Here is a 23,628-nt window from a genome sequence, read left to right as displayed (position 1 = left end):
TTTGGCTATCACAGTCTATCCTTATAGCTCCCTGTACTAACCCCATACTTGAACACAATCTCTGCAACCAAACTACTTCCTTGCTTGCATGAGTGGCTTCCATGTATTCTGCCTCTGTAGTTGATAGTGCCACTACAGATTGTTTCTTACTCATCCAACTAACTGCACCTCCAAATAGGTTAAACACATACCCACTTGTAGATCTTCTCTGATCTAGATCTCCAGCCCAGTCAACATCAACAAAGCCACGAATATCCAGCACTCTGTCCAATCCCGGTCTTCCTTGGTAGCACAAACCATAATCACTAGTGCCACGCAAATACTTGAAAACCCGCTTCACTACTGTCCAATGCTCCTTCCCTGGTTTTGACATAATCCTGCTCAATACTCCCACTGCATGTGCAATTTCTGGTCTAGTACAGACCACTGCATACATCAGGCTATTGACTGCACTTGCATATGGAACACGGGACATGTCCTCTTCCTCTTCTTGTGTCTTGGGACACTGTTCAGCAAATAACCTCACACCTACAGGAATAGGAACCTTCACCGGCTTACTATCATGCATATTAAACCTCTGCAATATTGTCTCGACATACTTCCTCTAGTTTAACCAGAGCTTCCTCTTTGTCCGATCTCTTTTAATTTCCATGCCCAAAATATAGTTTGCAACACCAAGATCTTTCATGTCAAATTTGGAGGACAATTGGGTCTTCAAATCCTGGATAATTTCTTTGTCATTTCCAACCAGCAACATATCATCCACATACAAGACCAGCTAAATAACACGGTCACCAATTAATTTAAAATACACACAGTGATCTGCTTTACTTCTAGTGAAGCCAAGTCCCCATATAAATGTATCAAATTTATGATACCACATCCTTGGTGACTGTTTTAACCCATACAGAGACTTCTTTAACTTGCATACCAGTTCTTTCTTACCCTTCACCACAAAGCCTTCAGGTTGATTCATGTAGATTTCCTCTTCCAGATCCCTGTGAAGAAATGTTGTCTTCACATCCATCTGTTCTACCTCAAAATCAAAAGCAGCAACAACAGATAAAAAGTAATATACTAAATCCCATTTAAATTTCAAATAACTTATAATTATAGAAAGTTCTTCCATATAACTAAATCCCATTTAAATTTCAAATAACTTATAATTTTTAATTATTAAATGATACCTTTTTAACTAACTATTAACTTAAACACCAATTAAAATTATTTTATTTATTTATATATTTTTATATATATTTTAAAGGTATGGTCACCGAATATAACTAGCTTCCTTTAAATTATAAAATTGACTTTATGACTCTGGTCCCTAAGTCAAAATTAGTTGTTGGTCAAGATAGCCATTGGAGGCTTTGCTTAGACCATTTAACATGCAAAGTTGGATCTGTTTCTTCAACTTGTCCTGATGATGAACCACACTGGTTGGTTCGAAACGCGTCGACAAAGGTCTTTCTACATGTGATTTACGCCGAAGTTCTTCTTACAACTATTATGGATCACAGAAGCCTCAATTCAACAAAAGTAATCTAATAGAAGTTACCTTGGCAACAGGAGAAAAAATATCACCAAAATCAATTCCCAACACTTGGGAATAACCTTTGCTACCAACCGAGCTTTGTATTTCTCCACTTTTCCTTCTACATTTGTCTTCTTTTTGAACACCCATTTGCTGCCAATGGGTTTCCTTCCAGTCGGAAACTCCACCAGATCCCAAGCCTCATTTTTGTGCAAAGATTTCATTTCATCAACCATGGCCTCTTTCCAGAGTTTTCCATCCTTTGAATCCACTTCTTCCTTCACAGTTCTGGGATCATTATCAGTAACAAACAAAGAAAAATTTGAACAGAAAGCAGATGGACTATACCTTTTTGGCTGCCTTCTTTCTTGAACTGATCTTCTCACAACCGGAGTTTGTGGCTCTTCATCTTCTGATTCCTCCTCTGTTGTACAGTCTAATTCTTCCTTCTTTAGCTCAAACTCTATCTTCTCTAGTTCCCTTGGTTGGACTTCATGTTTAATAACATCTTTCATCTCTCTGAACACCACATCTCGGTTGTACACAACATTCCTTGTTACTGGGTTCCAAAGCTTATAACCCTTTAAACCATCCTTATACCCAATAAAGATGCACTTTTCAGATTTACTATCCAACTTGGTTCATTTCTCCTTTAGAACATGTACATATGCATCACATCCAAATACCCTCAGATGTGAAAGAGAGGGTTTCTTACCAGTCCATACCTCTTGTGGAGTCCTATCCTCCAACGCTGATGAAGGTGACCTATTGACCTGGTAACATGTAGTATCCACTGCCTTTGCCCAAAATTCCTGTCCTAACCCAGCACCACTGAGCATGCTTCTTTCCCTTTCCATCAACGTCTTGTCCATTCTTTCTGAAACTCCATTTTGCTGAGGTGTATATGGAGTAGTCTTATGTCGTGCTATACCACACTTCTTACATAATTCTTCAAATTCCTTGCTCCAAAACTCTCCACCATTATCTGTCCTCAGCACCTTTATCTTCTTCTCTGTCTAATTTTCCACGAGAGCCTTAAATTCTTTAAACCTATCAAAGACTTCAGATTTCTTCTTAAGGAAATATATCCATGTATTCCTTGAGAAGTCATCTATAAATGATACATAGTACACAGACTTGCCCAATGATGGAACCTTCATAGGTCCAAACACATCATTGTGCACAAGCTCTAATATTTGTTTCACCGTCTTACTACCAGAGGGGAAACTCACCCGATTCTGCTTCCCATATACACAATTTTCATAGAAATCAAAATCTAGAAAGCTATTACTCATACCTTCTACCATACCTTTACCATGAAGTATTCGAAGGCCCTTCTCTACAATATGTCCAAGCCTTTGATGCCACAACATAGTCTTCTCTCCAGAGACCACTAGATTTTCTGCTCTTATTCAGGAACCATAGAACTATTGCACCCATCAATAACAATGCTACCTTGCAGCTTGTACAGAGTTCCAATCCGAACTCCCCGCATCAATACCAGTGCTCCCCAAACCATCTTGTAGGTATCCTTCTCGAACACTGTTTTTACACCTGCATCATCCAGCTTGCTTACAGAAATCGGATTTCTGGCCAATGCAGGAATATGCAGAACACCCGAAAGTGTTCTAACCCTTCCACCTTGCAATTTCAACTTTACTTTTCCATGACCAATGATTCTAGCCTTCCTATCATCCCCTAGGAAGACATCACCACCATCATATTTCTCATACTCGCAGAACCACTCTCTATGGGGAGTGAAGTGAAAGGATGCACCTGAGTCAATCAACCATGCCTCACGATCTACATGTGTACTTGAAGAAGCCAAGTACACATCCCCACCTTCATCTGAGGTGGTTTTCGCCTCTGCAGAAGGAGCATCATCAGATCCCTTTCCTTTATCAAGAGATTTAGATTTACAGTCCCTTTTATAGTGCCCTTCCTTTTCGCATTTCCAGCACACAACCTTTACAGGTTTCCCTAGAGATTTAGATCTCCCACTCGGTGACTTATTTTTGTTTCTATTCTGGGACCATCCTCATACAGACAAAGCATCACCATTCTGGCTCTCTGTATTTTTCCGTGTCATCTACTTCCTCAGCAAGGCTGAGACTATTTCATCAAACTACAAGGCAGTTGCATTGCTACCTATTGCAATAACCAAATTATCCCACGAATCTGGTAGAGAACACAACAAATTGATGCACTTACCTTCATCTGAAATTTTAATATCAACAGATGCTAACTGACTTACCACAGTATTAAATGTGTTTAGATTCTCTGTCACTGAGTCTCCATCTTTCATCCTCAGGTTATACAACTTTTTCCGCAGGAACAATTTATTCACCAAAGACTTAGATTGGTACAAAGTCCCTAAATTGTCCCACAAATCCTTCATTGTAGCTTCCCCTGATACATTCAGCAATACTGAATCTAAGACACACAATCATATTATGCTCTTTGCCTTCCGATCCAACTTCTTCCATTCTTCATCGGACACTCCCATTGGTTTAGTACCCGGATCTACCGCGATCCACTGATATTTATCCACCAACAGATCCTCAATCTTGAGTTTCCACAACTCAAAATTTTGACCATTAAATTTCTCGATCTCTATCTTTCCACTGCTTGCCATCTTCTTTAACCAATAAAATCAATCTCGCAGATCTCCCACTGAACAGGGTCTACCACAGGCCCGAGCGAAACACCTCAGCAACAAAGGCGTCGCCTTGAAGCTAAAACTGCTCTGATACCAAATGTAGGTTTTAACCCTGTACAGAAATTACCTGCATACGAATTCTAAAACACAGAAAATAAACAATGCGAGAGCATAACACATATACATAGAGATTTTCCCCTGGAACCCAAAACCGGGACTACCAGCTTGATTTTTCATTATATTCCTTTCAATGTTATAATACATAGCTATACATGCTAAAGCATCCAATACCATGGACCGAAAACCATCACGTCCAATACCATGGACCGAAAACCATCGCATCCAATACCATGGACCGAAAACCATCACATTCAAAAACATGTGCGAAAATCATCCACAAAACCATAGGTGGGTCCGCCCATCCTAACATAAGGTCCAAAACCAAAATTTTATGGGGCGCTGCCCCGGACTCCATAAAGTGGGGTTATGGGTACGCCTCAAACCCACTATGACCCCCCCCCCCCGCTACACAATTGGCGCAATGAAGGGGAGGCCCCGCCCCCCTCCTAACCCCCGTTTAACTACATGGGCTAGTTGTGGAAAGAATATAACACAAACCAACACAGTTTACATCCACGCAAAGACCACTCCGATACCAAACTTGATCCGAGTTAACTCAACTCCCGAATTTAACGAAGATATTTTTATTTCATGATGTGATTAGAATTTCATTTAAAATAGCATAATTGAACATATATGCATGTTGTAAAGAGGAATGGACAGGACAAGAGTCAGCAACATAAAACTACAAGACGTTGATAATGGAGTTCGACCAGGAGGGACTACGTCTTCGGGCCCCGGTGTCAATATGGTGTAGGCCGCTGCATTAAGTGTTGTCAATAGTGATGATGTATATCAGTGGTGATGTTGCTATCATACAAGGAAAATTCCCTCACGCAGGAGTGGCTCCAAGAGATGTTCTGCTGCAGGAATTCTCATTCAAAAAGGACTCCTATCAGTATGACCTAAACTCATGCATGATGATAATGAGCACCCCGCCAACATGGCATAAAGGGATCTCAATGCAAACATACATGGCGACACATGAGTATCCCATCAACATAACAACAAAGGGATCTCAAATAAAACATGACGAATCATGACAACAAGTACATCCCACAAATTATTACGCATCACATCAAGTAGGAATCATGACACAAGTAAGAAAACAATATCCCACATCAAACATCAAACAGGGATCTATGCCACACAGTGCATCTCAAAGCAAAAAGAAGTACATGAACACACTACATATACCTCACATCCTAGGGCCATCTGAAGAAAAGGATGTAAAACTGTTGAAGCTTGTCGTACCATCAATCTCGCGGCGTCGAATCACACGGAAATGACTGCTCGCACATGAATGCTGACACTTGCACTCCACTTTGGAAAGTGGCTGAAAAATGAAATCATCAAATGGAAAATATGAATGCACCATCAGATTTGTGGCATTGAATAGAGTAAAATCGACTGTCAAATTTCTGAATTCTGAGAAAGTGAAAATCTGGGGCTTAAGGAATCTTTTAGATTCCCCCTAGATTCCTCAAAGATTCCCTCCTCCAGGTCATCTGAAGATATGTTGCTCAGATCAAAATTCTGACTACGTCATTAGGTTCATGTCGCTAAGAGGTGTAAGATCGACATAAAACTTGTCCAATTTGGACACTAGGAAAATTCCTTCTGAGAATTTGGCTCAATCATGGTTCTGCCTGCAAAACAATTAAAAAAAATGCGTCTCGATTTCCGTGCTCCACCTTGGCCTCTATTCTGCTTTGCATAATGGGGTTTCATTCCTGTGTTTCGCACCTCTCTCCTTCCCGTGGATTGATTTTAGATTCATTGATCTGTTCGTGGGCGGAGTTATCAACAAAAGGGTCGTTGGTGTATTGGTTAGGTGCAGAGGTGACGAGGCGGGAGGTTTGGGGTTCCAACCTCGTCAACCACCATACTTGGCAAATTGTTTTAACCATTTGAAAATGTCACATTACATATCTTTAATATGGTATGGTTTGGTCATATTAAATGGTGTGTGGATTGGTTTTGGTAACCGTGCATGTTTGGCTTTGAAAATAGTGCGGAGGTTGGTACATGGGGCCACCCAGTGGGGGCCGGCCCATGTGGGCCGGGTGGGTTCAATCCCCGTCAGCCTCACATTCCATTGCATTGACTATTTTGGTGGGGGTGTGGGCCAGGTCCACCGCAGGTGGCCCGCCCACCCCAGATATGATATATGTTATATATATGCATTTGGTGGGTGGTTGGAGGGTCGGTGGGGGTCATGGCCCGTCAACCCAAAATTATAAAATTTTGTTTTGTATGTAAAACAGGCCGGTGGGTGGCTAGGGTGGTGGCCCGCCACCCATATTTTTTATATTTTTTTATATTTTTTTTTAATAATAATGTCGTTTTCAAATTTTTCGAATATAAGGGATATTGGGCAATTTAAAGAGGCCACAATTTCGCCCACTTTTAGGAGCCAGGTTCCCACGCTGGTTGACGGTGAATTTGTAGGACCATTATACCTGGCCCACAGCCCAACTTTGACCAAAACTTTGACTGGCTCTTTCTCCCTCATACAAGCTTGGATTTGAGTGTCATTTGCACCATTGGAATTAGGGCGATGAGCACTTTGATCTGGTGCTAGTTTGGGAACAATCTGGCCACTTTTAATTTTTCCCTTTCTAAGTCCTCTAGGACTTCTACCTGTGTCTAGAGCCACCCGGATCAATAAGGTAGCATCAGCTTGAGGGGAAGTACAAGTGACTGAAATTTTGACTCCAGACTGAAAGGGAGAAGGGGTTGGCTTACAGTATTCCATGTGAAAGTGGCATAGAAGATCACAGGCATACTTGGACTGGGAAAGGGAAATACCTTCCTTGGATTGCAAGACTTGAAGACCAAGAAAATAATGCAAGTGTCCTAAGTCTGTGATTTCAAACTGCTTTTTAAGGCTGGACTTCACATGGTTTATAAGGTTGGGATCACTATGAGTAAGGATAAGATCATCAACATAAAGAACAAGAATGAGAAGAGACTTACCCACTTTCTTGGTGTAGACAGTATTGTCATAATGACACCTAAAAAAGCTAGTATCTAAAAGAAAGCTAACCATTTTGGCATTCCAAGCCCTAGGGGCTTGCTTGAGACCATAAAGGGATTTCTTAAGCCGACATACAAGGTTGGAGTCTGTTTGTATAAAACCAGGAGGTTGTTCCATATAGATTTCTTCATGCAAGTCCCCATGCAAAAAGGCAGATTTAACATCCATCTGATGGACTTCCCATTTGAAAGAGGCAACAAGGGAAAGAACAAGGCAGATAGAGTTCATTTTGGAAACAGGGGAGAAGGTTTTAATATAGTGAATGCCTTCAACTTGTGAAAAACCCTTAGCAACAAGACGAGCTTTATGTTTATCAACTTTTCCATCTGGTCCATACTTGGTTCTGTAAACCCATTTTCATCCAACAAGTTTTCGTCCCTTTGGAAGAGGAACAAGATCCCATGTATCATTTTCCAATAATGAACGATATTCTTCATTCATAGCTGCGTCCCAATCTGGATGGCCTGAGGCTTCTACAAAGGTGTTAGGATCATGATTCGCTGAATCTTGAACCAGTAAAGAAGAGGCTCTATCGAATTGAGAACGTGTACTTCGATGATTTGTAAGGTCACCTGCAAGAGCACCTGCTGCATCCTGAGTAGCACAGACCCATTTTGGAAGTTGAGAAGCTGAAGGAGGATCCTGAGAAGGTGGGGGAGGATTGTTATCCTCGTTGTCATCATCTGAAGAATAAATGTTTTCAGAAGTAGAAGGGATAGAGAGAGGTGGCACATCCCCCGAACTAGGCTTGTAGGCCGATATATTTTCAGCAAACCTTACATTTCTTCTAATGATAAAATTTTTGGACTTAAGTGGAATAAGTCTATATCCTTTGACATCTTCAGAATATCCGACAAAAATACATTTTTCACTCTTAGGTTCTAAAGCTTTATGTTTCTCATCTGGAATATGGGCCCATGCTTCACTTCCAAAAACACGAAAGAGACTTACATCTGGTTTAATTGAGCTCTACTCCATCTCCTGGTCATTAATTTTTAAGTTACTCATTTAATTTATTAGTTAATGAGTTTAAAGAAAACAAGTTTAATGTCCATGAATGGACTATACTGACTCACCCCCCCCTTAGTTTAGTCAAGTTTTCATCGATGGTTGAATGTGCAACAAGAAGGGAAATGGAGAACAACAGAGATCTCTATGAGGACCTCCTCAGGATGGAACGCGTGGTAGATTTAATGTATGTAGATTATGAGGAGAAGATGGAAATAGAGGAATAGGAAAAAGAAAGAGCAGATGACGATACTCCATTTCCATATTCCAGTGATTATTCATCTTCTTCATCATCTTCTCATCATTCAGCTGAGGAGATCAATCAGATCCTTCAAGCAGAGAATTTTGAATTGAGGAGACTTCTATGAGAAGAAAAATAGGAGAAGCGGATATTGTAGCTTCAGCTACGAGCCACAAAAAAGGCCTTGGAAAAATTTAAGTGCAAGGAAGGCTTAGAGAATAAATCATCACCTATTTCATAATCAACAGTTGAGGTAAATAGTGTTGATCATTCTTTAGTTTCATTTTAACATGATGTTGTTTCTATTGGAAACATGGAGGTACCCATTTCAGGAACTGGCATGGGATTCCTTACCAAGATGGGGTATAAAGGAGGAGGACTTGGTGTTAATGGCCAAGGGATGAATCAACCATTGGAGGTTGTATAAAGACCTTGTTTTTTAGGTTTGGGGTACAATGAAGGAGAGGGCTCAAAGGCAACAGAAGCTTCCAAGACATTGTCGAAGCGATCGGAGAAAGAGGATGATTCTAACACATAACAATCCTCACATAACAATGCACATTGCAGAGGAAGAGATAAGGAAATATCTCATCATCAGGATCATGTTAGAGACAACCAAGAGAGGTACAAACATTCTCATTATTCTAGAGTTCATGATGGCAAGAAATCATGGCATAGAAAACCATGTAGTTTTTGTGGTTTATATAACCATGTGGTTGTTGAGTGTTGCAAGAGAATGGCAACAAGAAAGAGGATGAGGTTTGAAAGGACTTCTCCAAATCAAGGAAGGAAGAAGGTAAAGTAGTTCTGGAGGGAGAAGACATTTTGCATTCATTTTTATAGGGGTGGACATCAAAGAGACATGTGTTGGAGGCTCCATCCAGAGCGGTGTCTTAGGGAGAAAGAACCCGTGCAAAAACTAGTTGTTCAATAAGAAAATATTTCACAAGGAGATGACCCATTCACCTTAATCAGTGAGAGATGGTTTTAGTAGATATGATATATTGTCATCTCGGCATTTTTATAAATCATGTGTTGCAATATAAATGTAAAAGTGATGATGTGTTTTCCATCGCTTATTAAAGAAACAATGATGTTTTGGCCTTGTATTGATAGTTGTGGTATTGGTTTCTATTCTAACGTAAACTTGACCAAAGAGTGTATCTTATAAACTCTTGGTAAGTATGGGGATGATTGGTTCATGGTTGGTCATCTAGTTTGCAAAAAATTGTACTACATGTTTCTAGAGGATGAAAGTGTCGACTCATAACTTATGGCTCCGAAGAACAAGGGTGAAGGAGAAGGAAGTGTGACCTGTCAGGACACTTGTGGTGTAGTCAATGTAACACAACAATTGTAGATTATATTCATGGTTTTGGAGGACGAAAATCTCCTCATTGGAGAGGAATGATCCAGGTGGCTCTAGGAATGCTCATAATCCAGAAATAGCTAAAAAATAAAAGTTGTTGGATTGAAGTGAAAATAGGACAATATCATAGCGCTCGTCGTCCTGATTTCAATGGCGTGAATGACACTCAAATATGAGTTCATATGCTCAAGCTATAACCGGTCAAAGTCCTGGTCAAACTTGGCCAAGTGGGAGCCATTAATGAAGTAACAATTTTGCAGAGTCGCAATGCATGAAATCCATCCATCGGAACAGGAAAATTTGTTGCCTGGTTAATTTTTCTAGTGACCCTTAAAAAACTGGTCGAAAATTTTGGCTCCTTGGTTTTAGTAAAACAAAAAAAATAAATATTAAAATTGGGGACGAGTTGCCACCCCCGGTCATATTATATATATGTGGTGGTGGGTGGTAAAACCCCACCACCGCATAGCTCAAAGGCCTAACCAAAACCACCACATATGTTTCAACAGTCGTGACAGCCCACCATACGACCACATTACTATAACACCCTCCTTCCACATCTACCTAAGTAATCGACCAACCAGGGTAAGCACGCGATGAGAGGTTATTATGGTTGGATTCGACCTCCTATGTGACCTTAGGCAAATGGAATCGATGGAAACACAAAACATAGACCTTCCACATCGGCTAAAGGTCCCATGAGAACCATGCCAACACTTTAGGTAACTTTCCCCTAGGTCCTGTTGATGATGCTAGACCCTCCAACATGTTGGGGGATCTTCCCAATAAGAATTCCCAACTAGACCTCAAACCGTTTAGAGTAGGAGTCCCAGAAGTGGGTAGTAAAATAATGCCTTGACTGCGGTAGCACGCAGAGGTAGCTGTTATAACTTTGTTAGAAGCAAGTGTGTGACCTTGCAGCGAGTCAGGTGAGATGCATGGGGGTTCTATCACACGGAAGGGAAAAGGAAGTGTGTCCCATAGAAACCTATAATAGTACGCAGCCTGAAAGGAACACACGAGTTGAATGACATCACAAGTTTGAAGCAGAATATCCCACAATCCAAAGTGACAAGATTCGTACAATTGCATACAAAATAGTTCATACATAAATGTGTAAGTTAAATAGAATACATTGCTAAAGAAACCAAAATAGTCCAACTATAATAACAACATATACATGAAAACGTGTGATGAGCCCCAAATTTTGGTAACATTTTGGGCTCATTTGGCCTACTTACCTTGCTCAACCCTTCATTTTTTATCACTTATGCATCATTTCTTAGTATATTTGTGTTATTCGTAGGAAGGAGGGCAATCATTATGCCTATGTGGCTAATACATGTTTATTTCAGGTCTTTTTGACATTAAATGGAGCAAAACCACACAGATGGAGGCAAGGAGACAGCGAAGGTGGCATTGCGGGTTTATAGGAAGGTTGTCCACAGCCTTGAATGACCTTCCTCGTGATCTCCACCCCAACTCCGAGCCCCAACAGCTATCACCACCGAGCTAGAAGGCAGCCAACGGATTCTACAGGAACAGCAGTTTACTTTTAGTTGGACAGCCAAGCCCCACTAATTTAGGAGGCCAGCTTGGCCCTCATAATGTATAAATATTGAGGCTGTAGCCTTCGATGGGAACTTTTGAACCTTTGTTGCAGATTTTGGATTTCGAGCTATAGCTCTGTTTTGCTCCTTGTAAGCCATTTTTGGCATGTTGTTAGATTTTTGACTATGATCTTTTAATAAAAGGCAGGCAGATTTGAGTTCAATCCTGAGTTCTTAGAGGAGCTATAGCTCTCAGGTTTGGGCCCAACCTGAGAGCAATAGGCCTCCTTTCTTTGTACTGTTACTTGTCTTTCCTCTCAGCATTTCATTTCTTTTCTTTTACATGCACTGGAAAATACAGTTTGCTGATTCGAATTTATTAATGTGATTAAGTAGGTTAGTTTTATGGATAAAGTGCTTTCAGTAGTTTAGATTAAAGTAGGAGGATTAGAATTCATCAGAGTTCCAAGAAAAGGTTGATTGTACACTCACTTCCACCTCTGTGTAGAGATTGGGAGTGTAGACCGTGCCAACCACCAAAAACACAGTTTTATATGTTCATGCAAGTTTTAACGTAAGATTTCCATTGGTAGAAGTGTCCATGCATTTAGATCTTGAGCAATAACTCATTGTTTCAGCACCATGCACAATTTCTCTCTAAAACTACATTGTTGTTCGTTGGTTTTCAATAAAATAGTTAGAATAGGTTGATGAATTCTCGGTTTTGTACAAGACATAGGTGATTTGTTTCATTTACACTGTGCAGCATCACTCTATCATTTCCTTATCCTTCTCATCCGTGCCTAAGCCATCTCCTTACCTCCCAGCTAGATCATTGGCCCACCAACTCTTCTGTTATCCACGTTGTTTTACCTTTTCGGCCTTCATTTGCCTCTACCCTTCTATCGACCAACCAGCCGTACACACCCCCTCTCCATCTCATCTCTCAGTCCATAAGCCATCACAAGCTCCCCTCTCATCCTACCTATCCACCCATCCAGCTCATTCACTCCTCCATCACCCAAAATTTCGATTGCAAAACATCATGTAGAAGTTAGCAGTCTTCCTGTAGAAATCCCGAGCTTCCTGTAGGATCCCCTACAGACATCCTGTAGAAGCTTGCAAACACGGTTGCCAGGCATCTGAACGTTGTGAACTTCTGTGGAATGATGTTAGGGATCCCCTAGAACCTCTCAGAGTCCTCCTGACCTTTTCCAAGCCTTCCTCCCCTTTCACTACCCCTGCACAGTCAAGACCCAATAAGAAGCACAGTCATAATAACTCCAACCACTTGAGAAAAAATACAAAAACATGTTCTCTTCAGATGAAAGTAGTTTAGACTCATGCATCTCATCTCACTAGAAGTAATGGCATCATTTTTAGAAGTTGCATTCCCACCATTGCATTGTAAGGATTAAGCTGGTCAAATTAGGGTTTACTAGGGTTTCCATGTTTTGTTGGCTTTCAGTTCATTCTTGCAAAGTAGGTTCATTTCCTTTGAGATAGCTTTCGTTCATCACTTAAAAAGCTTCTTCTGAGAGCATATAGAAGTTGGCTTGAGCCCTAGCGGACTTGTGCCAGCTGACCAAGTGACAGCTGTGACAAGAGCTAGTACTTGTGCATACAGCACCGTCGCTTCAAAGTTTGTTACGAACTACCGGGTTGATAAAATTAGAGAAGGAAGCTCCAGGAGTTGTAGCATTATTGCTACAATACTGGAGCTCACCATCTTTTTTGCACCGTTGCCGAGGAAGCATCAGAGTATTAGTAATTGTTGCTTTTCTTCTGTTTTCCTACTCTGTCTTCTGCTAAGTAGTTTATTTCATTTCCATTCTGCAAAAGTAGCATAGACATTTCCTGCTTTCATAGCTTAACATTTCAATTCTGCAATTTCATTTTTGCAAGCATAGATTAGCATTTCAATTTTGCAAGCGTAAACTAGCATTTCCATTCCTGCAATTCCATTTGAGCAAAGTAGACTAGTTCTTTCCTGCTTTCATTTCAGTCCTGCATTTTCATTTCAGCAAAGATAGTTAGTTGTAGATCAATCTGTTTCAGTTTTTGCAGGTACCAAAGAAAAAAACAAAAGCAATCAAAAAGAAGTCTATCCATTTCATGCCTCGTAGGAACCGTGATAGAACAAGCAAATTCTTACCCAACACCCCCACCACATCACGAAGTCACCCTTCTCTCTTCTTTGGTGACAGTGATCCAGAAGAACCTATAGGTGAACCTCCTGAGATATACGAAGATCCTATAGCAGAAGAAGAGTTAGAGACCACTCCATCTGAAGCTATGGCTGACAATAGGGAAGAAGATGAGAGAATAGAAGGTGCTTTCCCCATCCGAGAAACCAACGGAGACATGAAAATGAAGAATATTAGCCCCTCCGCTTTACCTCACTTCCATGGACTGACTACCGAAGATCCTGACACCTTCCTATTTGAGTTTGTTGTCCTTTGCCGAACCTATGACTATACTGAAGATGAGAAAAAGCTGAAACTCTTCCCCTCAACCCTTAAGGATGCAGCATTACGTTGGTTCATGGGCTTACCTGGGAACAGTATCACTACTTGGGCTCAGATGCAGCAAGCTTTCAACACCAAGTACCAGGACTACTGTAGGTCCAAGGAAACCAAGGGAGAAATCTTTCAGATGACCATGGGGGCTGATGAGTCCTTAGAGGATTATGAGGAAAGGTTCCAACTCAACTATAAACGGACCAGGTGCACACTTGACCCTGATTCCCTCAAGTTGGTCCTGTTCCGAGGAGTCCCTGAAGACCTCTTAGATACCCTTCACATGTTAGCTGGAGGAGATATTTACCAACTGCCTTATGAGGACATAAAGACTGTGTTTAGAAACCATTCTAGGGCAGCTCGGAAACGAGGTAGAGGAAACCTCCCCTCATCTAGTATTCCTTTCTCCAAACATGAGTTTGCAAATCAATTAGAAGATCTCAAGAGTGAGGTGAGACAGACCATTGCCATGCAACTTGACACATTCAGGATCCAGCAGAAGAAGGAAGAAGCTGAGAGGGCCTTGGCTATCTTCTGCCCTAGGTGCACAAGGAGACACCCTAAGAACGAATGCCCATTGCATTCGGTTGAAGTGTGTTTCGTTTGTGAGGAGGACCATCCCACAAATCAATGTCCAACCTTACCTGGGCTTAAAGCCATGTACCAAGGGACAGAAGCCCCCACTGAACCTCTCTATTTCCTCAACCAAAGGAGGCCACAAGGACTTAGACCTTATCAGCACGGGATGCAAGGGGCACCCGAAGCTTATTACAGCCCCAACCAATCTACTCCTATGCCTTCCTGGGGTCCCCCTGCTCATCCTTCCTGGTCTATGCCCCCTCCATGGTCTTATCCACCTCAGTACCCTACTCAGCCGACTACTCATTCATATCACTCACATGCCCAGCCACAGCCTCAGTGGAATGCACCTCAGTCGGGGTGGAGGCCCCAGTACAACACTCCTCCCGCCATTTTGCCTCCACCACCAGTTCAACCACAACCATTACCTCCTGCTCCTCCAAGGAAACCTCAAATGCCTGCTCAACCGAACCCGAACCCCAACAATAGACAAGCCCAGCAGGTATACACTGGGGAAACATCATGCCCTACCTATGCTGTGGAGATCCAGGAGATCAATCTTCGATCTGGAAAGACTCTTCCGGATCGCCAACTTCCTCCCCCAGAGGACGAGGAAGACAAACAGGAAAGTGAACCAAAGGCTATTCCACCCTTTCCTGAGAGACTAGCAGCCACCACACAACCCAACCCAGAGGAGGATGAGCTTCTGGGAGAGCTCAAGCAGTTGTGTGTGAAAATTCCACTTCTTCAAGCCATCAAGGATGTGCCAATATACAACAAACTGGTTAAGGAAAAGTGTTTCAAACACCCAGGCAGGCGAAAGAGAGATGCTTCAACCATCAATGTCATAGGACAACTGTCTGACCTTATGTTAGGACAAATCATCTGCCCAAAGTACCTAGATCCTGGAAGTCCTATAGTAGATGTCCACATCAATGGCACCATTATACCTCACACCTTGATTGATCTGGGGGCTGCCATTAATGTGATGACCAGGGATACCATGCTCAAACTCAATCTTCAGGGTTCCCTGAGGAAGACCTCGACATTCCTGCAACTAGCAGATCGCTCCACCGTGACTCCCGAAGGGATTGTAGAGGATGTCTTGGTCTCTGTCGACTCGTAGGAATACCCTGCAGATTTCTTGGTTCTGCAACCAAAGGCAAAGCTTACTGGATATCCTCTTATTTTGGGAAGGCCTTGGTTAGCCACTGCAGATGCATACATAAGTTGTCGTGCAGGAAACATGACCATCAAAAATGGTCCTATTTCCAAGCAGCTAGTCCTATACCCTCCTGCCCAACCCTCCTTAGAGCATGACTTACCACTTTGGTTGGAGGAAGGAGAAGAAGACGAGGTGTACTCAGCACCTTTTTGCACCCTAGACACCACTAGAAGAGACCCCCCAACCGAGGATGACTTGATTGAGACCTTGATCCAGAATCCACCTCCCAGTGCACTATCCTTAGAGAAATTGGTGGAGGATGCCCAAGCCAGCACCTTAGTGGACCTTTGTTCAACTAACCCTGTCACTCCCAGAGTCAAGAATGTAGAGTTCGGTCCTGAGAGAACGTTAAAGATCAGCTCCTCCCTATCTCCTTCCCAGGAAAAGGAGCTGTGTAGCCTGTTGGCCAGTCATCTAGATGCTTTTGCTTGGAGCTATAAGGAGATGAAAGGAGTCCATCCTTCGGTCTGTACCCATCACATATACATCAAAGAGAATTGTAAACCAGTTAGGCAGCCCCAGAGGAGAATGAATCCAGCCCTTAAGGACATTGTCAAGGAAGAATTGCAAAAACTGCTGGATGTCGGATTCATTTACCCCATCTCAGATAGTGAATGGGTGTCCCCTCTGGTGTTGGTTCCCAAGAAAAATGGGAAGTGGAGAATCTGTGTGGACTACCGAGAACTGAACAAAGCTACCAAGAAATACCATTTCCCTCTACCTTTCATAGATCAAGTGTTGGATGGACTGGCAGGAAAGAAGTTCTTCTCTTTCCTAGATGGGTTTAGCGGGTACAACCAAATCCAAATCAGCCCAGAAGACCAAGATAAGACCACCTTCACTTGTCCTTGGGGTACTTTTGCCTACCGATTTCTTCCCTTTGGGCTATGCAATGCTCCTGCTACCTTCCAGAGAGCCGTCTTGAGCATCTTTTCTGAGCTGGTCCATGATGCGGTGGAAATATATATGGATGACTTCACTCCTTATGGGTCCAACTTCCAGGAAGCATTGTCCAATCTGGGAAAAGTCCTAACCAAATGCATTGAGATGAACTTGTCCCTTAGTCCTGAAAAATGTGAATTCTTGATGACTGAAGGGACCGTGCTAGGCCATACCATTTCTTGCCAAGGGTTACAAGTGGATCCTAACACAATTTCTCTCATCAAGAAGGTTCCACCTCCCCAAAAGGTAAGGGATGTTCGGAGTTTCTTAGGATTAGCAGGGTATTACAGGAGATTCATTAAAGACTTCAGCAAGCTAGCCTCACCATTGTTTGGCCTGTTGGCAAAAGATGTGGAGTTTAAATGGACTGACGATTGTCAGAGGGCTCTGAAGGAATTAAAGGACAAGTTAGTGTCTGCCCCAATCTTGAGAGGTCCTACCTTTCCACATCCACACTGATGCCTCAAACAAAGCCATAGGGGCAACTTTAGGACAAGTTGAACAAAAACTTCCATATGCCATTTACTTTGTTAGCAAAAACTTATCCAAAGCTGAACTGAATTACACTGTAACCGAGAAAGAATTCTTGGCTGTGGTCCATGCACTGAACAAGTTCCGAAATTATATCACTGGCTATCAAACCTTTGTACATATGGATCATGCTGCAATTAGATATTTAATGAATAAACAAGATGTGAATGCTCGCATTATTAGATGGTTACTTTTGTTGCAACAGTTTGATTTGACCATTGTTGACAAACCAGGTAAAGAAAATGTTGTTGCTGACTTTTTATCTAGATTGGATTTGTCTGCAGATGAGGATGGAACAGTGGATGACCAGATGCCCGATGAACATCTATTTTCCATCTCAGTACTCTCTCCATGGTTTGCTGATATAGCAAACTACCTTGTTTCAGCACAGTTCCCTCTGCACTTATCTTCAAGAGAGTAGAGCAGAATCATCAGAAAAAGTGCCTCATTTACTTGGATCGGGGGCAACCTGTTCAAGCTTGGCCTTGATCAAATCTTAAGGCGTTGTGTAAGGGAGGAGGAAGTCTTTGATATCCTCCTCACCTGTCATGATGGGCCTTGTGGAGGACATTTTGCAGCAAAGAGAACTGCCTTCAAAATACTGCAGGCAGTCTACTATTGGCCCACACTTCATCAAGATGTCAGAAGGTATATCAGCCAATGTGACCGATGCCAAAGAATGGGGAAACCGACTCAAAGGGATGAGATGCCTCTCCAACCTCAAGTGACTCTTGAGCCATTTGAGAAGTGGGGTATGGACTTTGTGGGTCCAATCAACCCTCCTTCGAGGCAAAGGTCTTACATCATTGTGTGCACCGACTACCTGACAAAGTGGGCAGAGACTAAAGCAATCAAAGCAGCAACAGAAGAAAAGGTGGCTGAGTTCTTAAGAGAGAACATCTTCTACAAATTTGGCTACCCAAGAGAGCTGGTCACTGATCAAGGAAGCCAGTTCACATCCAACTTAATTGAAGACCTACTAGCTCATCACAAAATCAAGCATAGGACTTCCACCCCCTATCATCCACAGGAAAATGGGCAAGTGGAAGTCACCAACAGAGCATTGGAAGGGATTTTGACTAAGGTGGTGAGCAGCAGTAGGAAAGATTGGGCAGATCGCCTGGTTGAGGCCACCTGGGCTTACAACACCACTTGGAAGACCACCACCGGCTTCACACCTTATGAGCTGGTCTATGGGAAGAAAGCTTTGTTGTCCATTGAATTTGAATATAACACTTTGAGGATGGCAGCTCAGCTGGACCTAGATCTCAGCCATGCACAGCAAGAAAGGTTATTGCAGCTGAATGGACTGGACGAGCACCGAATGCAGGCCCTCCTTCACTCAGAAGTGGTTCAACTTCAGAGAAAGGTGTGGCATGACCAACACCTCAATGACAAGCAATTCCAGCCAGGAGATTGGGCATTGTTGTATGACTCCAGGCACAAAGATTTCAAGGGGAAGCTGAGAACCAGATGGCTGGGACCATATGCAGTGGAAAAATGTCATGACAATGGATCTGTTCTTATTCGGACCATTGATGAGGAGGCCATCCCCATGCTTGTCAATGGGCATCGACTGAAGATCTACAGGAAACCTCTCTCAAGACAAGAGTTCATCAAAACCATGGAGAAATCAGTGTTGGTCATAGAGAAGGGTTCTGCCTCTGCTTTGGGCATACCCTGAAAGATCTAAACCAAAAAAAATAAAAAATAATAATAATAAAGATCCTTGGGTGAAAACCTTTCTGAGGCTCCCAAGGCAGGTGGTAGGGGTGAAAACCTCATTGAGGCGCCCCTATTGTCTTTCAAAAAAAAAAAAGAAGAAGATTTGAAAAAAGATCCTTGAGTGAAAACCTCTATGAGGCACTTAAGGCAGATGGCAAGGGTGAAAACCTTATTAAGGCACCCCTGCTATCTTTCAAAAAAAAAAAAAACAATATGCAAAAGAAGATAGGGACAGCAAGTTTATAATGTGGAAATGCATGCAGGTTGCAGATGTTCTATGAAGGAGAGGAGGTCTCTCAACTCAAAGTCAAGGATCCTTATCATGCTGCCAGGAGACCTCACCAGCACCTCCTCCAAGAATACTCCTCTTCTCCAAGGTATGGGCACGATTTCATCACAGCCTAGTCTTCTACAGGAAGTTACAGACTTTCTACAGGAAGTTCTGTATTTCTACAGGAAACTTCCTGTAGAGGTTTTTGACGGCCCAGAACTGATTATATGAGGAGATCTAATGACCAAGGATCGGTTTGGATGCATGCAAACTACTATTTTCACCCTTACACACTGCTGTCACCTCTTTCTACCACCCCTGTCGACATGCAATGAAGATACCTGCACCATCAAAGCAGATCATTGAGTATCAAGAGAAAGCAATTTTTGGAAATAAAAAAAACGTTGAGATGTCATACCATATCCATCCCAGCCATCCATGAGCTCTATGAGCGTGATCGTGAGGCCACTGCCTTCGGCGTGCAACATGCACCCGAGGAGGAAAAACTGCTACAGGACATCCTGCAGAAGTCCCGTAGCAGTTAGGCCAACTAGAGTGCACACCATTCCACCGCCTGCAACATGCAAAGATCACGCGGGCGCATGCAGCCGAAGCCTCAAATTCATCGTCAGCGGCCTGCGAATATGAACCTCCGAGCCTGTGCAAATCCACCAGCAGCAAATAAATCCACTCATCGTCGTCCAAGAGCCTGAAAAATCGTGTTGCGGCCGCACAGGTAAGTGCCTTGACCCTTTCTTCCGTCGAATTGCATGAATTTTACTTTGAAAATGTTTGCAAGTGAAAAGTGAATGGGTTGAGTGGTTGTATGGCCATTCTACTGGCCACGTCGACCAGTCAGTGGTCTAGTCGGATGTTTGAACGGTGGTCGTGGCAAAAAGGAACGGGCAGTGCACACGTGAGAGCCATCCAGTCGCAGAGAAACGGGTTTAACAGAAATGACGGCGGCGGATCTGCGGGGAATGATGCGGCAGTAAGGGAACTTGCAGAAAAATGATGGAGTGACGTTGTCCAACGGTCCGGCAGGGACAGCTCACCCCCGCGCCACGGATTCCGCCGAATTCAAATCTAATCGGCTAGATTGCCACCCCACGCATTTATCATTCACCGTTTGAAACTCGAGTGATCATTCGGATCCCTCTGCAGCTCGACACTCCGAGTCTTTGGCCATTCGAACGCCTATTAAGCACCATAGAGAGCGCAGACCCACTGCAGTCTCTTCAGGAATTCATGCGCTGCTTCTACAGGAAAGCTGTTTCTACAGGAAATCGGGTTCCTCACGTCAAAAGGTGGCAGATTCAAAAGGTAAGCCTGAACCTTCCATGCAATTGGTTTTGAGGGTGGCAGAATCGACGTCTACAGTCTGGTCGTAGAAAAATTTTGCAAATATTGTCTGCCGTTGCATGAATTGTCGTCCTACAGGATGTCAGTATAATTAAGCGGTGTTAAGGTCCTCGGGGGATAAGCTTCGTGAATTGTATGCATGACAGAGACGTAATTCTACGCCCTGTCCCAGTTAGCCAATTTTCTTCCACACCCACCACCTCCAGTTAACGTCGCAGATTTTTCACCATGCTGGGTGGGTTCATCAGAAGGGAACCAACTGACTCCACAAAGCTAAGAGAAAATCCTGAGGTGTCGGAGCTCTTCACGCGAGCGCAATGGATCTCCTTCTGTGACAAATTGCAGGGCTATGATGACGAGGTGGCAGAGGAGTTTTTGCAAGCTCTGAGGCCGAAATCCAAAACATTGGCCACCGTTAACTTCAGGGGTTTGAGTCTCAGACTCACTCCACAATTTATCAGCCGAGTTACTGAGCTCCCAATGGGATTACCATGGGATAAAGAAGAAAGGAAATTGAGCCAATAGGCTAAGAAAGCATTCTTTCCACCAGAGGAGGAATTCTCAGAAGATAAAAATGGGGTTCGTAGAACCAGTTTACTGCCACCGTGGAATGAAGTTAGCCTGCAGATTATGAAGTACATCACCTGCAAAGGCCGTTTTAGCATTGTATATGGGTACAATTTTCGGTTACTCACGGAATTAAGGCACCAGATGGACCTACCTGTAGAAAACAAACTCAGTCTCCCCTACTTTCTACTACAGTCTCTGATTGAGTGTGCCACCAAGTTGAAAGAAGGCACACCAGACCAGGTAGCCCACCATGGACTCATCAAACTCCTCGTGGAGGATGCGCTCCACACATACAAGGTTCCTCTCTCATGGGAAGCCTTCAGAAATTTGACCAAGGATGGGGATATAAAGATGCTGACCGAAGAGCTCGGTTCATCTAGCAGTGAGGAGAAGGAGTCCGTGCCCGCAGGGAAGAAAGACAAAGGCCAGAAGACCACGACCACGGAGCAGAAGAAAAAGCAAGAGAAGAAACAAGAGAAAGAGGGTGCCACACCCATGTTGACAGATAGAGAGAAAAGATTGCAAAGCAGAGTGGACAAGGCTGAGAAGGTCCACATCAGCAAAAGTGCCTCGTCAACAGCCGCAACCAAGTCAAAAAGTGAAACACATGCGGCAAAACAACCCAAAGTGGTGCCCCCTGTTCCTACAGGAAAACCAAAGCCATCTTCTACAGGAAGCCAGAAATCAACTAAAAAAGGGTCTTCTACAGGAAGCCCAAAATCAACTGTAAAAGGGTCTTCTACAGGAAGCCCGAAATTAACTAAAATAGGGTCTTCTACAGGAAGCCCTGAAAAAGCGAAACCCAAGGAGAAGAAAGCTGATATTCTTGAAAGGGAGGCAGCAGCTGTGCTGGCCGCCCTCAATACACCTCCTAAGCCAAAGGAGAAGAGAAAGAGGGAGACCCCTCTATATTTTAAAGCTAGAAGAAGTGTGAGAATAAAGACGGGCAAGCCACAGCCTCCGTGCAGCAGCCCAATCATTATCGAAGATGCCCCTACTTCGCCCAAGGAGAGGTCCCCCTCGAGGATCTCAGTCACCTACGAGAGGGGGAGCCCGAAGAAAACTACTTGGAAAGAAAGGTTAGACCAATTGACTACAGAAGCTCAACTACAGGATGCTGAGGATGCTCTACAGGAAACCTTAGCCAGGCTTAAAGAAACTGAGAGGATGGAAGGAGAAGCACCCTCATCACCACCGAGGGAGGGCAGAGTAGAGCCACCAAAAGAAGTGGAGCAAGAGCACATACCAGAGCCCAGCCCTCAGCCAAGTCTGAGTTCATATTACAACTTTTTAGAGGCTGGCAAAATTATACCTCAGAAATTTACTGTGCCACTGTTTTTTGCATTGGAGGAAGAAAGAGTCCGTACACACACGTGGATGAAAATAGCCAAGTCAAAGGGTGTGGCGGACATAGGACCCTTGCAGGAGCAGCTCAAGGAGACAAGAAGTGAATTATCCATGGCTAAACACGCGGCAAATTGCCAACGAGTGTTCCTACAGGAGGAAAACCAAAAGCTGAGATTGCAGCTACAGGAGCTGAGGACAGGGACAGCTACACCCTCCAATGACACCACAGCAGAACAGCAAGGCAAAAAGGAACTGCACACCGGTCTTGGGGAACCAACCACACATCTACAGGAAGCAGAAAAGCAAGCACAAATTGAGGTGAAAGCTATCATACAACAGCTGCAGCAGAAAGAGGTACAATTGGCCTGCATGGCCAGTTGGGCCATGGATGCTATACAATGCAGGAAGCCGGCCAAATCCTATGGCCTGTACTTGAAAGACCAATGGCTGCAATTTCAAATCAATACCTTGGCGCAAAGAGGTATCTCTCAGCTCCAAGACCCGCAGCAATTCACTGAAGTATGCAGCACCAGCTCATCAGAGGATGAGGCCAAATTAGCGGAGTTCTACCTCCATAATTTGGCCCTGCCTAATGTAGTTTCATGGGATCCCAATACAGCCTTGGGAGATATGCAATTAATGGCATTTGCCTCATGGCTGAACCATGAGGACAAAAGAGCAGCAGAAGCCAAAGCGGTCATGAACCGGGAGCTGAATGAGCCATTGCTCATCAGACCAGAACCAGGGGATCCAGTTGCACTAATCTCAGCACACCAAAATTTTTCCACTGACCCTCAAGCTTCATTGAGATATATGGATCAACAGGCCCAAGCCATAGCTCATTTCGAGGACATGGAGAGACTGTTAGGAGACAACGTTGTCCAAGCATGCACTCGCAGATGGAATACATTGGCCCACAGTCTGAAAATCCGAGAGTATCATACCCTAACTAGGATGAGGGAAGCTCTGGTACGGGTGGGCCTCTATAAGAAATCCATGCAAAACCTCCAGGCCAGCTGGATTGGCCTTAAGCTAA

This window comes from Pinus tabuliformis, chromosome 4_2, assembly GCF_031772625.1.
Source record: "Pinus tabuliformis cultivar Carrire ecotype Pingquan chromosome 4_2, CPIR1, whole genome shotgun sequence".
Classification (NCBI taxonomy): Eukaryota; Viridiplantae; Streptophyta; class Pinopsida; order Pinales; family Pinaceae; genus Pinus; species Pinus tabuliformis.
Note: the sequence above shows the minus strand (reverse complement) of the source record.